Source organism: Rhea americana, unplaced genomic scaffold (genome assembly GCF_003343005.1).
Source record: "Rhea americana isolate MKP2758 unplaced genomic scaffold, rheAme1 scaffold_3, whole genome shotgun sequence".
NCBI classification, from domain to species: Eukaryota; Metazoa; Chordata; class Aves; order Rheiformes; family Rheidae; genus Rhea; species Rhea americana.
Genome location: NW_028186423.1, coordinates 8,494,243 through 8,511,999, shown reverse-complemented (window position 1 = coordinate 8,511,999; position 17,757 = coordinate 8,494,243).

The window sequence follows — 17,757 nt, the reverse complement described above, 5'->3', positions numbered from 1 at the left end:
CTGTTCTGCATTTTTATTGATGTAATTCAACCGAATCTTGATGAGTCACTCTTAATTTATCCCAGCATTATGGGAGAAGAAAGGTTCAAACAGCATGACAAAGCAAATGAATGGGAGACTTAAGTTGACAGTATGGGTTAGGGTAATTTTCTTAACTATTTTGACTCTTATTTTTGCCAAAAAAAAAAAAAAAAAAAAAAGTTTTAATATATTTTGTTGCTGAAATGGGGAAGTCAGGCCACAGATTGTTTTCTGTTAAAGAACTGTATGAACCGCATAATTTGCCATGTGTTATTTTTGCCACATAAAGGTTATTATTGAGGTTTATCTTGAGCTATTGACTAATTCATCCAAAAATTCCTTAACACCCACACATGAAACAACTTTCCCATAAAAGTGAGTCATTCACTTAAACTAAACAGATGTTTATGGTAGTGTAAAACATTAATTAATTATCAATCTAAGAAGATTCCAGGAATGAATGTTCAAACTCCTTGTGTTTTAACAGATGACAAAGACATTAAGTCAAATAACTAGCCTTTTAGTAACAAAAAAATGACATAGAAGAGAATGATTCTTCAATATATCTGTTAGATATAGASAAGAGCATGAAAAAGCAAGTAAAAATCCTATCAGCAAACAGAGACACAGTTATTTCTATACGGAATTATAATTTACATTGGATGTCACTCAGAATACTYGTAGCCTTCAAACCACAATTCAAATTTACTTGGGCAAATTTGTCCCAGTGTGACAACAAATTCACTCCTTACTAYAGATTATAGTCTAAAAGAAAATAAATTTTAAATGCTGGTCATAGTTTACTAACCTATATTAAATAATCTGATGTAATGGATCTACATTGCATTCCATTTCAGAGGCCGGCTTGTCCTTGGTTAAATAATACCCTTGTAAAATTGCAAGGCAAAAATAAACTGTTTTCCCCTTAACCAAACAGAGATAGTCCTGTGATGTGAAATTACTGAAAAGATGTGATTTGGGGAAATTACAGTTCCTTGCTTAGTATGTATTGTGCATGCCCTACAGCCTTCCCTAACCAGTAGCTCCCAATTTCATTTAAATTGTAATGATTTCCTTTAAGGACAATTACGTTGCCTAAGAGCAATGCATGCATAATAATGTTGCTTTGGCAAGGTTCAGTATAGAATGAGAGTAATAACTGTTTATTAATATGATAATTAACTGTTAATGCTTAGCAACCTAATTATATCTGTTAAATAACTTACATCTTTGAGCCAAATACTAGCAAAAAGAATTCCATTAAAAATAATAAAAAGCTATGAATATCCTAGTAAAGCCACAGTTACAGTTTAATATGCTGGATTCCAACTTCACTTACACCGAATGGATTCTGGATTTCTGCATACTGTGAATAAAAGTGGCTGTAAAGCCTTCCTTGTTCTAACAGTAAATAGCTTGCTGTTAGAATTTGGGGCTTATTTCATTGAATTTTGACTGCATGAGTGAGCTGTGGCTAACTTAAAATATGAAGCTAATGAATAAATCTATAAGTAATGTATAGGGCTATCATAAATCTGTTTTCAGAGAGAGTTGCACAAGTTTTGCCAATGGTGATATTACTGATTTGTATTACTACTTTTTCTTTCTTTGGTCCAGTATCTAGAATTGTCCTGATTCTGAATAACATAGACAAATACAGCCCTGGGAAGGTCTTGACTAGGACCAGTAAGATTTCAACATCATACCTCAGGAAAAAATGTGGCCTAATTGGTGATAGTCTAAAAGAGAAAAGTAAAAATGATCAAAAGACTAGTAGGTAAAGAAGAAAACACTGAGAGGAAACATAACAGTCTTCAAGTCAGAGGTTAAACAGAAGGGAAGAAGTTGATAAATACAGCAAACTGTGTAATAGTTTTCCAGGGAAACTGTAGAGTTTCCATCACTAGTGGCCCTGAACCTAGTTAAACCACTGTCAGGAACTACATCAACTAAGCTGACTCTGAAGCAAGAGGATGGTTCAGTTGCCTCTTGTGGACTGTCCCAGCCCTGGGAGTCCTTGTTAGCTCATTTCCTAATAGGCATGTAAAAGGATTGACTGGAATTTCAAATGTTCGAAATTTTATGTAGCAGCCTACAAACAGATTGCTTGAATTAAAATTTGGGCAATCGTTTTCCGAAGAGCTATCAGAGCATCAAAGGTATCTGAGCCATTTGCTGTTCACTGGACCTACAACTGTACAGTAAGAGTCATATTTTCATCTGTCTGGTCACTAACTTCTTATGGAGTTCTTCCCATTTCTTGACCATAAAATGCTTACAATGCTTATGAAACATTGAAGTTTCCATTATCTCCATTCTATAGACTTTGGAAGAAAATCTCAAGATACAGCTTCAGCCGAGATCACCCAGAAAATCAGTAGCAGAGACAAGAAAGAACCTAGATCTCCTGAGACAATGGCATTTCATGGGATCCTATTTGTTAGATAACCTTCCCTGGGTTGTTTTGTAAGAAGGCATTTTTTTGGAAATGGCACTTGGTCAAGATGGAAGTGGAAATCTTTTATCTTGCTTTTTTTGTATCCTGCAGGATCTTCTTTTGCCCCATAATTGAGAATATTATTTTTCACATACTTGGTCTCACATTAAACCTGATAGACACTTATTGAACTAGCAGACTTTTTCCATAGGAATTAACTGGCTTGCCAAGGTTAACATACAAGGAGTATGCTGGGAAAAGATTAGGAACAATAGGTAATGCAGGAATCAATTTGAAATCTACTGTAGTGATCTAGAATTTCTGTATTAACTTCAGTGATACAAGATCAGACTTTACAACATAGTGCAAAAGCCAAAAATTAAAATATATCTTAATAATGGTCATTTGAATTATAAAGATCATAGTGGGCAAACTGGTTGACACAAAGGTTATCCTCAAACGTCTTAATAAACGCCCTACTCTAAAAGGGTTTCATTTGTAATAATTGAAGGAAGTAAAAAGGAGCACTGAAATATGTGATCTTTCATCACAGCTGGAATAAATCAACCATAAAATGGAATAGCATAACACTATCACTCTTTATTCTCCACATTGGGGAACATCATCCATCTGCTAGAAGAGAAATGGGTTCCTGGCAGACTAAACTAGTTGAAAGTGTTCTGATTTCTTTCAGCCAGCTATTTCAGGGGTGATTCATTTGTTGCATTAGGACCTATTAATACAAAATTTAAGATCTTTGACTTTTTTTCTTTTTTTCAGAATTAGAAATTTTGCTGCAGTGAGGTCAATTAAAACCTGTATTATTACAAAGCTGCTGAAGTAAAAGACTTTTATTTTCCTATAATTCATTCATGGGCTGAGCAGGCAGAGTACTAGAACTGCACTGAAATAAGAATCAGAAGATTCACTAGACTTACAGCTCTAGGAAAACAAATGCATGCACAAATTGTGTGTGTGTGTGTGTGTGTATGCATGCATGTATGTGTATATATATGTATATATTCATGAAATAATATTTAGCATGAATCACAATATATGAGTTTTTTACCCCGAACTGTTCTTCAGAAGAACTGATCCCATTGTATTTATTTCTCTTCAGTTTTCTGCTATGCAAACAGAAAAAGAAGAATATAATTGTATAGCGTAAACTAAAGTGCTTAATCATACCTATGGAACATGATGACCTCACCCTYCAGGTATTATGTCACTCTAAATGTAGACATCTGGCCCTAACAGAATAGCTCACATATCCTGACTTAAGCATCTTCACAGAACAATTAGCAATGACTGGAGACAGGTGTGAGAAAGATGATCTATAAAACTTTCATGTGTTACAAGGAGCTGTGTAAAGCTAGTTGCTAGCAGACTCTCCATACATACTTCTGGATGCACACCTCCCTCTTCAGAGATTAGATGCCTCTATTCAACTAGGATCAAAGGCTAGGCTCATTCCTGAAAGTCAGGAGGCTTAACCGACTAGGCTTATATTCTTTAAAGATAGACACCAGAAATGCTTTCTGCCTGTATACAATGTCATAATGGCTAAATGCCCGTGCCCAAGTAGTGAAAGACTTGTGTTTGGTTTGCAACTCACCCTGAGGAAAGTTGTGGCTACATTTTACAGAACAGTCTTGGTAAGTGCAATATTTGGCTTTTGCTTGAGGCTGGATAACTATATGAAAAGAAATGTGATACTTATGGTGGCAGGTGGACAACAGAAGAGAAGATTGACTCAGCAGTCAGGTTTTGAGAGTATCTTGCTTGGATGTGGAGAAACTTGAGTTCTGGCCATTGCCTGTTTCTGCTTTTCTGATCCAGTTATTGTACAGTGCAAAAATATAGAAACAGTTAAGGGCCCAAGGATTAGAATGCAAGTCTTTCTTTTTTATCAGCAGGGTGTCCTATCCACTTGGCTGCAAAGCCCACTTTCTTTGTTCTCCCCATCTGGCCCCAGGAATCTCACATTTCTTTCTGCGCTTGGTCCTGATTCAACAGTAACAGCAGGAAACATCTGTGATGAGGCAAGGCGCCCGGGGTATCACCAACCTGAAGACTGGAGAAGTCTCTCAGAAGAAGAAGGCAAGCATTTAGACACCAAGCTGAGAAAAGAACTGACACCAATTTGACTCCATAAACTGGAAGTGGTTTGAATTGGTAACTGGTTGCCTACTGCCTAAGAGACACTTTTCCTTTAGCTCTGTATTTCAATAGAAGTGTCGATAGCTTCTACTTTTTTGTAGACTCACACTCTCAGTGGGCTTTAGGCTCCAAGCATGGCTCTGGCACAAGGCCTGCCCATCTGAGGGATCAAGTGGAGTGCAGGTGACCAACTGCCTCCTACCGCTATCCCGATGAATGTTGATCACTCCACTCTCCAGCAAGGACTTCTCCTATGCACGTGCAGGTACCTCTAAAACTTTATAATCCAAAGGTGGAGGTTTAATAGCATTAAGGTGTTTAAATATATTGAACAAGTGCTGAACTGTGAGCTTTCTGGAAATATTTCCATATACACACTCTTTCAGTGCTCACTCTTCCTGATTTGCGCTACATCAACAGTTTCTTAATCTCCAAGCCCACAAAGTAAATAATCCAAAAGGATAACAAATGGACTCTCCCATGCTTCAGTCTCATTCTACTAGTGGCTCTTCCTAGCAAAAATATGAAAAAGATTTGATTGTATCATCTACAGATCACTGGCCATGTAAATTCTTGTAATTTGTCTGTAAAGCACCAGTGGAGTGATATAAATAACAAGAAGAAAGGAAAAATGAAAATCACTCACTAGCTGATATAATCCTCTCTACATTATCTTGTATTATTAAAAATCTTTTCTTGTATCTCAGCACTTTTTTTTTTTCCTCCAAAAATTAGTGAAGTGAAGAAAGGTTGGTCTGTCATATGTCAGCCTCTCTGTCAGACTCTTGCTCACTTTCATTTAATGAATGACATTGCACCCCACATATGATCCCAGATTATGTTCTTAGCGTCATGTTATTGTTATTCACTCTATAGTGCCTATATGCAGCAATTTGCGGAGTATGAAAGGCAAGGCTGCTTGACACTCATCAACTTAAAGTAATATAATACACATAAAATAATAATATCATACACATGATTTAATACTCAAACACAAAAAGATCTATAACTCCTAGTATAAAAAGGAAAAATAAAATCACTGCTTATATGCTTATTATTTATTTTTCTCATTGTGTTTTTCTATCCTGACAGAAGGTGAAGGATTTTTATAACACAGGTGTAAATACAGATATGATTAAAATTGCTGATGAATTAAGAAAAAGTGTAAAAATAAAAAACATTGTGAAAGAGAATACTGTAATACAACCTGGAGAGACTGGAATATTGGGCAATTGGTTGTGGGAAAAGTAAACAGAAGTATAAGAAAAGACATCTGGACACTAAAAAATCTAAGAAAGGTTGAGGGTAACAGGAGCTAAAATTGGTTGTGGGAAAGGTAAATAGAAGTAAAAGAAAAGACATCTGGACACTAAAAAAACCTAAGAAAGGTTGAGGGCAACAGAAGGTAAAATTAATCAAAGGCCCACAAAGCAATACTGTTGTGGGTGATAAAAAGGAAAATCTTTTATATGTATATATTTTTACTATATACATGCATACATACATATGTATACACACAAACACACACACACACACACATATGAGATCCATATATACAACAAGCAAGTAATACTGTTCTAATGTCCTCATTCTCTTCAAGTCGATAAAGGATCTTAGAATACGAAAACCAAATTTAGGAAGAAGAAAAATAACAACCCAGACAGAATAAAAGGGAACTATACAGTACTGAAAAAAAGATTTCATAAAGGAATTATTTCTGGTCTGCAAAACAACAGAGTAGATTGTTAAAAAAATTAAAAATCAGCTATAAATAAAAATATTCTTGACAATGTGTGGCTGTATTCAAAGTCTTGAGGTATTTAAGAAAATGTTCACAGTGTCTCATCGTTCTTAATTTTCTACCATCATTGCAAGTTAATCCTCAGCTCTTTTTTTTTTTTTTTTTTAAATGATATCATAGGTAACAGTGCGGAGCAAATGTCCCTACACAGCTGAAACCGACTTTATAATAATCAATGTCACATTTGAGCCATAAATATTTGTACAATGTCAGAGTTGTGAAATGATGTCACAGCAACACACTAGCATTATGCAGGACTAAAGAGCTGAGGGTCACCAAATAGTTTTTCAGACTTAACAGAATGATTGAAGCCATTTGATACCATTTTCTCCTCCTGATCCACTCATGAATAACACAGTCTTTCTGGGATGCACTAAATTTGGTATCTTTATCTGAGTTAATCACATTAGCCTTGCTTAAAATTAGTGGAGAAAACCAGAAACTTGTGGGGCACTGAAAATGAGCCAGATGTATTGCACATTGAAAGCTTTTTTTCCCTATTGTTTATAAAAGGAGCCTAAAAAGACTTCATCGTATGTAAACTTCTATGCCACAGATAGCTACAGCTAACTGAGAAAAATCATACTAATACATTTAAAATCTTTTTTCTTTTTTTTTTCTTGTATAAAATCCTGAATACACGTGTCCAGAAGTACAGTTAATGCTCTTGTGAGCAGCACTGCTCACTCTGTGTGCTTCAAATCTCCCCAAATTCTGCCAGAGCAGAATACAGTATTTCAAATATATATACACTGAATTGTCTTTAACATTTTGGGTCTCAGTCAAATTACTATTGTCTTTAAGGTAATATTTCTGAACGGAATTAATTATTCATCCTCTCAGAAAATATTACGGTAAGAAAGAACAGCTTATGTCACTTAACTTTAGACACCTAAAAGTTAGAGATACAAGCCTAAGCCAGTCACTCTTAGTTCCCTTGACAGTCACTGGAAGGAAATTGTCATCTCCAAAGAGCAATTCATCTGACCTATCCTGGATACCGATCTTAAGAGAGGATGAATCATTCCCTTGAGGTGCCTATTTCTTTTCATTGATTATAAAGAAAGAGTGGGGTGAGTTACAGAAATTTAATTTTATGATGCCTAAACTMGGACAAATTAATTCTATCCTGAGAAGAAAAATGTTAGGCTACTTTATATTGAAAATTCTTAAAAGTGAAATAGGGGCCAAATAGAACTCCTTTAAAAACAAGGCAGTAGCTGAATTTAGTGAATTTCTTCCTGTTGTGCTAGGCTGAATTTAGATTCAGAATAACTGGCCACTCAATAAAACTCAAGAAAAATGTAAGCATTAGGAATTTTCTGATTGTATCGATCACTGAAAGGAAATATCTATTCCAAAATAGTCATGTATTCCATATTTAATGACAAGCATCATTTTAGGAGTCTTGGCATTAAAAAAAAATGCAGTTTTTAGGATAATTTATTATACATTTTAGGATAATTTAGGAGTTTTTAGGACAATTTATTATATATTCTGATATTGGTGTCAGCATCTATACGGAAGATTAAGGTCGATCCCCTATATGAAGGAGACTTTCAGTAAGAGCCGTAGACTTGTAGCAAAATGAAGAACCTGGCCTACAATGAATGCATGTCTGTAATTAGCAAGAATTACTAATTAATTTGCAAGAACTATCTTATAATTATATAACAGTTAACTATATATTTAAAACTTACAATTGAAATTGTCGGAAAATACAGAAATTACTCTCAAAGTAGGGAAAYACATTTTGCCCTACCTTGAATTTCCATTTCTTCAGCTTGCTAAATCGGATGTGAAATGATTTAAATGGTTTTCTGTTTTTTTTGTCATATTAGAATAAATCTAAATCTTATACTTTCATAGAAACCTCAAACCAAAGACATTATTTTTTTTAACATGAAAATAATATCTATATGTGACAACATGCAACATCTGTAATGAGAAGTACTCTGTGAAGGAAAAAGAAGAAAGATTCCTTAAATTCCACAGCTAGATATTTCACAAGTATATAGTTTCAWAAATGTGAATAACTTTTTTCAGAGTAAAACTATGGAAAATCATAGCCGTCCTGAAGTCAACAAAGTCAAAAAAAAATCAGCAGAGTCAGGCTTTCAGGTTCTGGGTGAATTAGGACTGTCCTTCTTACCCAGACTATTGCACTAGAGGTGCCTTTTTTCCTCATGTGTTCTGTTTAAGATCATACCGATTCTTCTTTAAACAATACACACAGTATGTGTGACATTTTACCGAAAAAAGATAGGACATGCATTGGTTGAGGGTCTGGGGGATGAACGGACACAGCACGCAGCCTTTTCCTCCCAATCCTTATTGTCAAAATGGAGAAGCTACATGGGTAGCACTAGGATGGGAGAGCACTGAGATACTGGCAAAGGCAGATCATGCTGTGCAAAGTAACAGCAAGTGAATTTCAAAAGTAGTATSATGAATACCTTGGCATCTCAAAACTTTAATATCATCTGATTTTAAAATACATTTGACTACATTTAGAATCATGATATGAATAAGGTATCAAGAACCTGTAGTGCAATGATTTTGTAAGTCTACCTTTATAAACACAATTCTCTAGGAGAAACATAGTTTATACTGTAAAAAGTACGTGGGAGTGCCAGTAAATCATCCGATAAATAAATCCTGTGAGACAAGAACAACATCTATATAGGTTTGTTTTTTCCAGCTAAGTCAAGTCATCTAAGGATTTGTTTTCACATCCTCGTGAATATAACTTTGCCAGCAATTTTACCCAGTGGATGCGGTTTGATAGACTGACAAGAGGAAAAGACTGTATCAAAATCTTGAATATACTGGATAAAGGAAAGCCAGCATTATACTATGTACTATGTATGTATGAGTTTGGGACCACCATACAGACACTGGAGCTACGTACAACAAGAAAGAGAAAACAGGACTGTTTTGAAATGCATGATTAAAGATTCACATTACTCTGGAGTTTATCAAAAGTTATATCAATGCTAAYTAAATGAGCCTAGGAGTAACCATAATCTTGTTTCCTAACTTTCCTTTTTAAGTGTCCACAGGTACATTAGAGGGAGAATGTCAAGCCAGATAAGCCACAAGTCTGATACAGAATAGCTATTTTAATGGTCCTGCAAGGCAGTCACTGGAGGTACAATTCAAAAAAGGTAGGGCTGGATGTAGAAATACGAAGTGAAAGAATAGAATATGATACAGGATTTATTTTAGTATTACATAATTTGGAATTTTACTTTGAATCTAGCACAAATAGAGATGAGTCCAGCCAGGAATATTTACTTAACTGAAAACATGTTTGTATGTACAACATGCATTTTTCTTTCTTTTTTTTAATAAAATAATTCAACAAGCTAACATTTTAATATTATAGACATCATATCTTTCATGAATCTTTCTTCTCCTTTTTACCTATAAGCTGTATTCTACAGAATGATCCACGGTCTTTCCCAGTGGATAAGCACACAAAGGTCATACATTCAGACTCCACACCTGGCTTAACTACTCAGCAGAAATGCAGCTGGACTGTGCAAACCAATTCTGCTAAATTCAGGTGTCCCCTGAAGTACGGTGCTAGGAACTTATTTCACTCAGGCCAGTTTYTTTAATTCCACCCTTTCCTGTGCACCACTGATTCAAACAAGCCTCACAAACAACCTTCTATAATGGAGAAGATTTAATGAGAAAATGAAGCCAATGTTCTGGATTAASGCCTTTCGAAGTCACAGACTGTTAGGTAGGTGCCCAGAACAATTTTCAGACAAGTTCTCTAATCATCAAAAGGTCCTTAGTATCTAGGCAATGACCTCGAGCATGATTTTATTAATGCTTATCATTATCCTATTGCTACTGCATTCAGTTTTTGAACAGAAATTTGCTGCCAATCAGCTTTAAAATAAGCCTAAAAATCTCCCTACTTGTATGAATATCAGTTAAACTGCTTATAATATTTGATGCCAGGTTTTAATTATGGAATTAGAGAAATGTTGGATGGTGATGCATCAGTAAGCATAGGACACATAATGATTTAGCACTTGTTAACATAAATACTGTGATACACTATCAAACACAAAAATTCAGAGCAAGAGTTTAAGAAGGAAAAAATTAAAGCATATAATTTTTCTTAAATAGTATATTCTCTTGAATACAATACTTATTTCTCATGATCACTGTAGAGGAAGTGATTCTCTAAGGGAATTTGAACATGTTCAAGCTGGTGGTTAAAGTGTTGCTGACACTGGAGAAAATCTGAACATGAGGGTAGGATGCAAAAAGAATAAAGGAGAATAGTGCARGAAGGGAATGAATTGGGTATCAAGGTTAGAGCAGAAAATTGGGGGCAATTAGTCTGGAACACTGCAGAGAAGCCATTGTTCCTGGCTACGATGTTTGCTGAGATTGCAAATCACATATTTATTTATTTCTGCTGACTAGCCTTCTAAGTAATAAAGTATTGCAAGGGCATAGACCAAGAACAGTAACATAATTCATTTGAAATTAAGTCACAGCAACCAGTTTATAGATAAATGGATAAAGAGTTACATTTTCTCCTGGCATAAATTGGTATAACGTCACTGGAGTCAATGGAATTGTGTCACTTTACATCAGCAGAGAATTTGTTCTACAACACAAGCAATAGTTTTGGCAGTTATATCCCATTTTCAGTAACACCAAAGCTACAGAAAAATCCCATTTGCAGCTTCTTGTTGATCTGTCTAATAGTTCTGTCTAACGGCTGGAATGGTCCCCCAAGAATTAAAAAGAAATCWATTTCACTGCTGGTGACATCAAAAGACAAAGGTATGGAATGAAATTCTGACACTATTTATACCTAGCAATTTCACTGAGCTCRAAACACCATTTTATGGTAACAAAAAATTGGTGTACTCTTTTTTTATAGCTCTTTGCTATTTAAATGTCTGAATATTTGTATAGTAATAAATACAAAATCTGCATAAATGCAGATTCTTTGATTCCTTCTGCAGTGATATTTCCTCCACATAGATTTTAACAATAAAGGCACAAGCTGGGACAACATTTAAACAGACTGAACATTTAAATAGTTTCGCTCCTTAATGAAATTTCCATTCTTCAGGCAATTAGAAATTATATTGCAACTTACAGCAATGATAATTATTGATTTCACTAAAAAAWTGAATTTTAGAGATCCTCAAATGCTTCATAAATTAATTGAAACACTTGTCTCTGCAGAGGTATTACATTTCTTTCTTGCTCATATTTTTTCTTTTCTTCCTTTCTTGTTTCCTTTTTTGTTGTTGCTTATTCTGATATGTTTTGGGTGAGGAAAACAACTAAGTCTCTTTGAGAAGACAGATGGAACTAAGAGCAGTATAAGACTTACTAAGAATACGCCTTCTATTCTGTTTCTGTATTTTTAATTTATCTTTCTGAGAGCTCATRGAAGCCAACAGGAAAACAAAGATGTTTTTTACCAAAAAAGGAAAATTTGTTCCTGAAGATAGATGAAATCCTGAAAATTTCATAAATTGCTACATATGTCCTAGTGACCTTTCAACAAGCTACATGGACTTCTGAGAGTTTCAAATACCACTCTATCTCTTTAAATTTCTTCTTCAATATGCTTAAATAGAGATAGCGTCGGAAGAACGTAAGAAATTGTTATTGTCGATACTGTTTTGACCACTATCAGTCACACAGAGTTACGACAAGCATCTTCTCATCTTTTTAGTAAAMAAGAAGTCCTAAAATGAGGTTGTCCATGATCTGATATGTAACGTTACCAATAAGATAACAAGCTCATACTGGAGACTCGTGGAACGTGGAAGCTTTAAGMGTAAATGTAATCCACAGTGCTAAAGAACTCCCCACAAACATCTAGGTCTTGTGCTAATGATCTGCAACAAGCATATCACTCTGCGGGAAGAGCCTGAGGAAGATACGGGGATGGTGTTACTGGCATACTAAGCTACAAAGGGAGTGACTTATACATCGAATTCCAACACCATGGCTTTACCGTGCTGCTCAGACACCCAGCCAGTCTACCACCTGCACCTACAAGCACCTGAAGACCTTCTGCTGCCTGTCCAAAGATAAGAGCTCTGTCAGAGAGATCCTGATGCCACCAAACTGTTTTATGACAAAGCCCAGAAAAGACTGCTGAACAGTTCTCACCAGGGACTTCCAGCCTGGTCAATTTTCTTATTTGTTTGAGCAGTGCCACCCAAAAGACTTATCTATTTTATCCATTATCTCAGTAGTCTCCTATGATAGAGAAACTAAGGACTGAATTCTGAAATTCAACATAGTCCTGCTTTAACAAAAGTACCCTACTGCCATACTGAGAGTGGCTGGGACTTTCCTGAAGGCTTCCTTATTGTTCAGTTTTTATTCTTTAGTTTCTGGGTAGCAGTGTGCAAAGGGAATGTCTCAGGCTCTTACTTATATCAGAGGATTCCTTTGTGAGAGAAATAATTGTCTCCTCTTGAGGAAGTGTTGAGGACCTACTTCCCTAGCATTTTCAAAAAGAGCTTGACTAATTCATGTGGCTCCATATTCAGCTTAAAAGTTTCTGTGAGTCGTACACTCAGACATCTTACTTTCCCCATTCATTGCAAAAGCAGAAAATATAATTTGGCTACAGAGCTCTCAGAAATTAGATATTACTGTACTTAAATTCCTCTCCGGGTCCAATCAATCTCCCTGATGATCTCGGAAAGAAAGAAATCTTGCTGCATTTATATCCAGCACAGCATATGAATTTCAACACATAACTATACTATAATTGTAGTTACGTACCTTAGAGAAAGGCAGGTACTAGGGTGAAATATGATTAAAAAAACAGTGAAGTTTCACCAGGAATGTATTTGATTTTGTAACAACAACAACAACAACAATAACAGCAACTTTTATCTGTGATTCATTCATATCAAAGAATCCAAACTCCTTTATAAACAAAGGAATCAGTTCAGCTACTAATGAAATGCAATCACCCAGAGGTGAAATGAAGCAGATTTTCTCTTTTTGTAAACTTTGCACAACAGTTCAGCACTGCAGTGGAACAGAACATCAGAGATGCGAGAAATAGTCTGCATCTGATTTTGATTACCTTTGTTTTTAACCTCCCTGAATACAGCAAAACATTTTGCAAAGTTTTAGGGTGCACCATAGCCATGGTTTCAGAAAACAGGAAGGCAAAATTAGGCCCTTAATACACAAAGAAACATGTGAGTAAAGTAACTTTCAAAAACACTGATCACTAACTGCCTCAGGTTAAGACCTGCTTGATGAGCCACTTATTTAGGCAGGGACATTGGGTTATTATTAACAGAGGTGTATGCAAGGAGAGAAAAGGAAGTCTCACAACGAAGGGGTTTAAGATGTCAATAAAGCATGTTTATTGCAGTAGCATTAGGCAGTTAACTGTGATTCACGGTTCTAAAAGCAGAAGTCATTTAGCTTGCTAATTACAACAACAGCTGCAAAATTAAAGAATTCTTCAACTATTTATGAGGTATGAAGACAAAGAGAGGAGACAAAACATTAGAACATTTGAGATTTGACACTTAAAGATTTTCTATTAAAACAGTCTCATCTGAGTCCAGCAGAGTCTTAACAAAGGGACTTTAGAAACATCCTCAGTGTTTCTTGCTCAACACCTACCTGTGCTGCATTATAGCTTTAGATGCTGCTGATCCTTCAACTGATTGTTTCAGCACATTGGCTGGGTGTTTTGGTGTCTGAAAGGCCTCAACTGGATATTGTGAATTGAATTCTCATATGCCTGCAGAAGGTTTGATTCAATGAAACAGCAGGTCCTTTCACAGGATGACCAAGCTACAAAGCATGGACCTCTAAATTTATCTGAATTGTAGCTCCTTACCCCTTCTTTCTGGAGGGTACCACAAAAGAAGTGGGCTGTACTCTATGCAATAATTCCTGGTGCTCCATACCTGGGCCTACTCCCTCCTACTTTCTTTTTCAAAATGCTATGTTTTCTTCCATTCCCTCTATATATGTGCATCTATTTTTCACCAAAATGCAGTATATATTGTATAGTCTAGTAGATAGASAGTTCTGTAGCAGGATGTATACATCTGGTCATGGCCCTACAAACATGCCTTTCATTCTGCAYCCTCACTGGTTAAATATTTTTGGGRAAAAGGGTCCTTCTATCAGACTTCCTTTCTGACCTGTATCCAGCTCTTCTTTGCCCCCCTGCCAACCTATCCACACGGATGAAATCCATACTGAATATGCAAATGTTAATGAAGATGTAGTGGAGAGCTTGCCACTGAGTAATGTTATTTAGCTAATAAGATTAGATTGCTAATAGAAAGATTTTTAGAAAGCTAATGATAGTAATAATAGTTCTGGCAATGAGAGCAGGGAACTGTGGAGGAGAATGTGACTGCTGCTTGGGTTAGAGTCWCTTTTTAAAGTGCCATTTTGATGTTCATGAAGCAAGTGTTATTAGATGGAAAAAAGATTGCRCTTCAGAGCTGGATGGACCAATAATAACTACAGAACCAGAGGATAAAAAAGACTGTTTAAGATTCTAGGTGCCTCTCATCCAAACTCAGTGTTCTCCGGAGAGTTCAGAAGCTTGCAGCTGATGTCTTCTGGAAACCTGTCACTTTGAGCTGCTATTGATCGATCAGCACCTACCAACCATTGTAATGGAGGTTCAGCTCACCAGCAACAAAGTATTGCCAGCACCAAGGGTGTTGCACAACAGTGCACAGAGCTTTTTGATGAGTAAAGTAAAGCAAGAGAGATCTTTGAATAAGGTCAAAAATTACCCAGTGATAAGATGTTTTCATGGTATCTGTGAAAGCATCACCATGGCTGAGAGAGGTGACAGACTTCTCCAAAACACTGATAAAAATCATAATTCTTCAATGYAGAAGGAATAAGCTTATTTTTATTATTTTTATCTTCATCTTTATCAAGCTGCACTTATACCATTTTACTTATATTTTACRTAATCATAAAAAATCATATTTTGTGAAAGAAGTTTTATTTTTTTATATATCAGCAAAGCCTTTTTTTCAGAAAGTGGACTATCTGAAGTATAAAAAAAATTGAAATGTATAATAATTTCTCTAAAAAATAAAGATAATTTGAAATAACTATAATATAAAAATAATTAAATGTGGAGGGAAAAGACTTAAACTTATGAAAAATTTCATGCACAGAAACTACCAAAGGGCATACATGCACAACCAATTCATTTTACAATCTAGTGGACTTTCTGCCTAACTATTTTCCTGTAAACTTGAGGGCTTAAGACTTTGTAGAATGTTTCCTCCTGAATTTCAAGGTCCAAAGCTCGGATACAAGAAAACATTATTTTTGCTATGCTCAGAGGAGGGAAAAACCTGTGCAGGCTGCAGTACAGAAGCTGGTTAAGACTGCTTAGCAGCGCTCAGACGGAAGACTGAACTCTATTCAAAATAGTCTGTTTATAGTTGTTGTAGCTGTGTCTGCCATCTACCTGTTCTTCTCTGTAGCCTCAGAGATCACGGCAACAGTCTACACAGTCCTCTATCGGGCAGTAGAAAAGACCTTTTGAGACCACTGCTTGTGATTCTCAAGCAGAAGAAATCCTTCATGCTTTGAGTCATCYGACCGGCTTTCTTGAGGTTGCTGTTACAAACCTACTCGTCTCAAACAGAAAAGAATGGCAAAGAAGGGGCTGTATAAAGAAGTGCTGAGTGCTGGAGGATAGGTACCTCTGCTGGATATACGCAGCAAGTTGATGCATAGCGCTCCATCAAAAACCGTACCCTGCAATGGAATAGATTATATTCCATTATTATATAGTCCATCCACTGAGGACTTTTCGGAAGGATGTATCAGCATCGACCTGATTCCGTCTCTTTTGTCCGTTTCTGCAATTATTCTCCGTTTGGTTTCCTCCACCAAAGCATCACATTCAAAYTGGAGTAATATTAACATAACATTATCTAACTGGCTATACTTAAATAACTTTGGGAGGAGCAGAGATTAGGGAAATCTGTCTGAAAAGCAGTATCTTCCTTTTCCACCAGGCCTATTTTTGTGATCAGTAACTGATTTTCTCTTGTTCTTACAATGGTATTTCCACTTTTATTTACATTTCTAACTCTTTCCAATAGTAATTAAGAAAATTCAGATAAAGTTTACATGTCYTTAATCTCAGGCTACTAGTATACATAGGTAGACTATAGTTTATATACTATATACTATATAGACTATACAGTGTGTATAGACTATACAGTATATATAGGCAGTATACATATAAAGGTGTTTGCATTTAAGAGCTTATATGTATGAGATGGCAGGGAATAGGGGGAAGGCTCTTAAAGCCCAGTCTTAAACATATACAGTGTATTTACTCTAATGGAGAAACACTAGGTTATTTACAAAAGCTGCAAAGTTCTGCAGCCTGCTATTACGGAAGCCCATGCTGGGCAGGCTGAGAAAGAGATGCCCTTCAGACTGCTTTCAGTTCGCCCTATCATGTCTTTTTCCGTCTTCTGCCTCACAACATTTTCTATGCCTTGTAAACTGAGAGGAATTCATTCCTCAGTGGCCCTAGGTGGAGGTTAATCAGCTCCCAGCAGCAGCTGACTTGGCACTCGAAGAGAAATACTCTCCCCTCCACCCAGTTCAGAGATGTTACCTTCATATCCCCTTCCCTGTTTTGGGACGCAGTCCTGACAGTAAGTCTTTTTCCACCTCAGTTCTTCTGGATACAGGCTGGCCATGCAGAAAGTTTTTTTCCCGTTTTCCTGTAGCTGAGAGGGTATTCACAGTGCAAACGGCTGGTAGGTGTGGTGTGATACTGAGTCAGCCGGAGCCCGGAGGTGGCTATACCTTCATCTTTTTTTTTTTTCCCTCTTACATCATACCAAAAACATGAAATAGGGTTTTGAATCTTAAAAAAATATGTGTTTATTATAACACAGAGTAAAATAAGGTAACTCTCAGAGAAAACTAAGATCTTGTGGGCGAAGCGGCTTGAAAGACCTGAAAACAGATSCCCCCGCTCTCCGCTGTGCCCGCCCTTCCTTCTGACCTTGTTCCCAACCCGCAGCTCCCCCCGCCGCCTTCGCGGACCGCGGCGAGCTCTCCGCGCGCCGCCCGCGAGGTTTCCGCCCCGCCGCGGCGCCGGCCGGAGCCTCCCCCCGCGCGGCGCTCCCGCTCCCTCCGGCCGAAACGGCGTCTGCCCCGCTCCCTCCCTCCCTTCCGAGCGCAAACAGCAGGACAACACMAAAGCGGCAGCTTCCGAGCTCGCCAGGGCCGCGCAGCCTCGCGGCAAAACGCGCCTGTCTGCGGCCGGGAGGGCAAGGGATTGCCG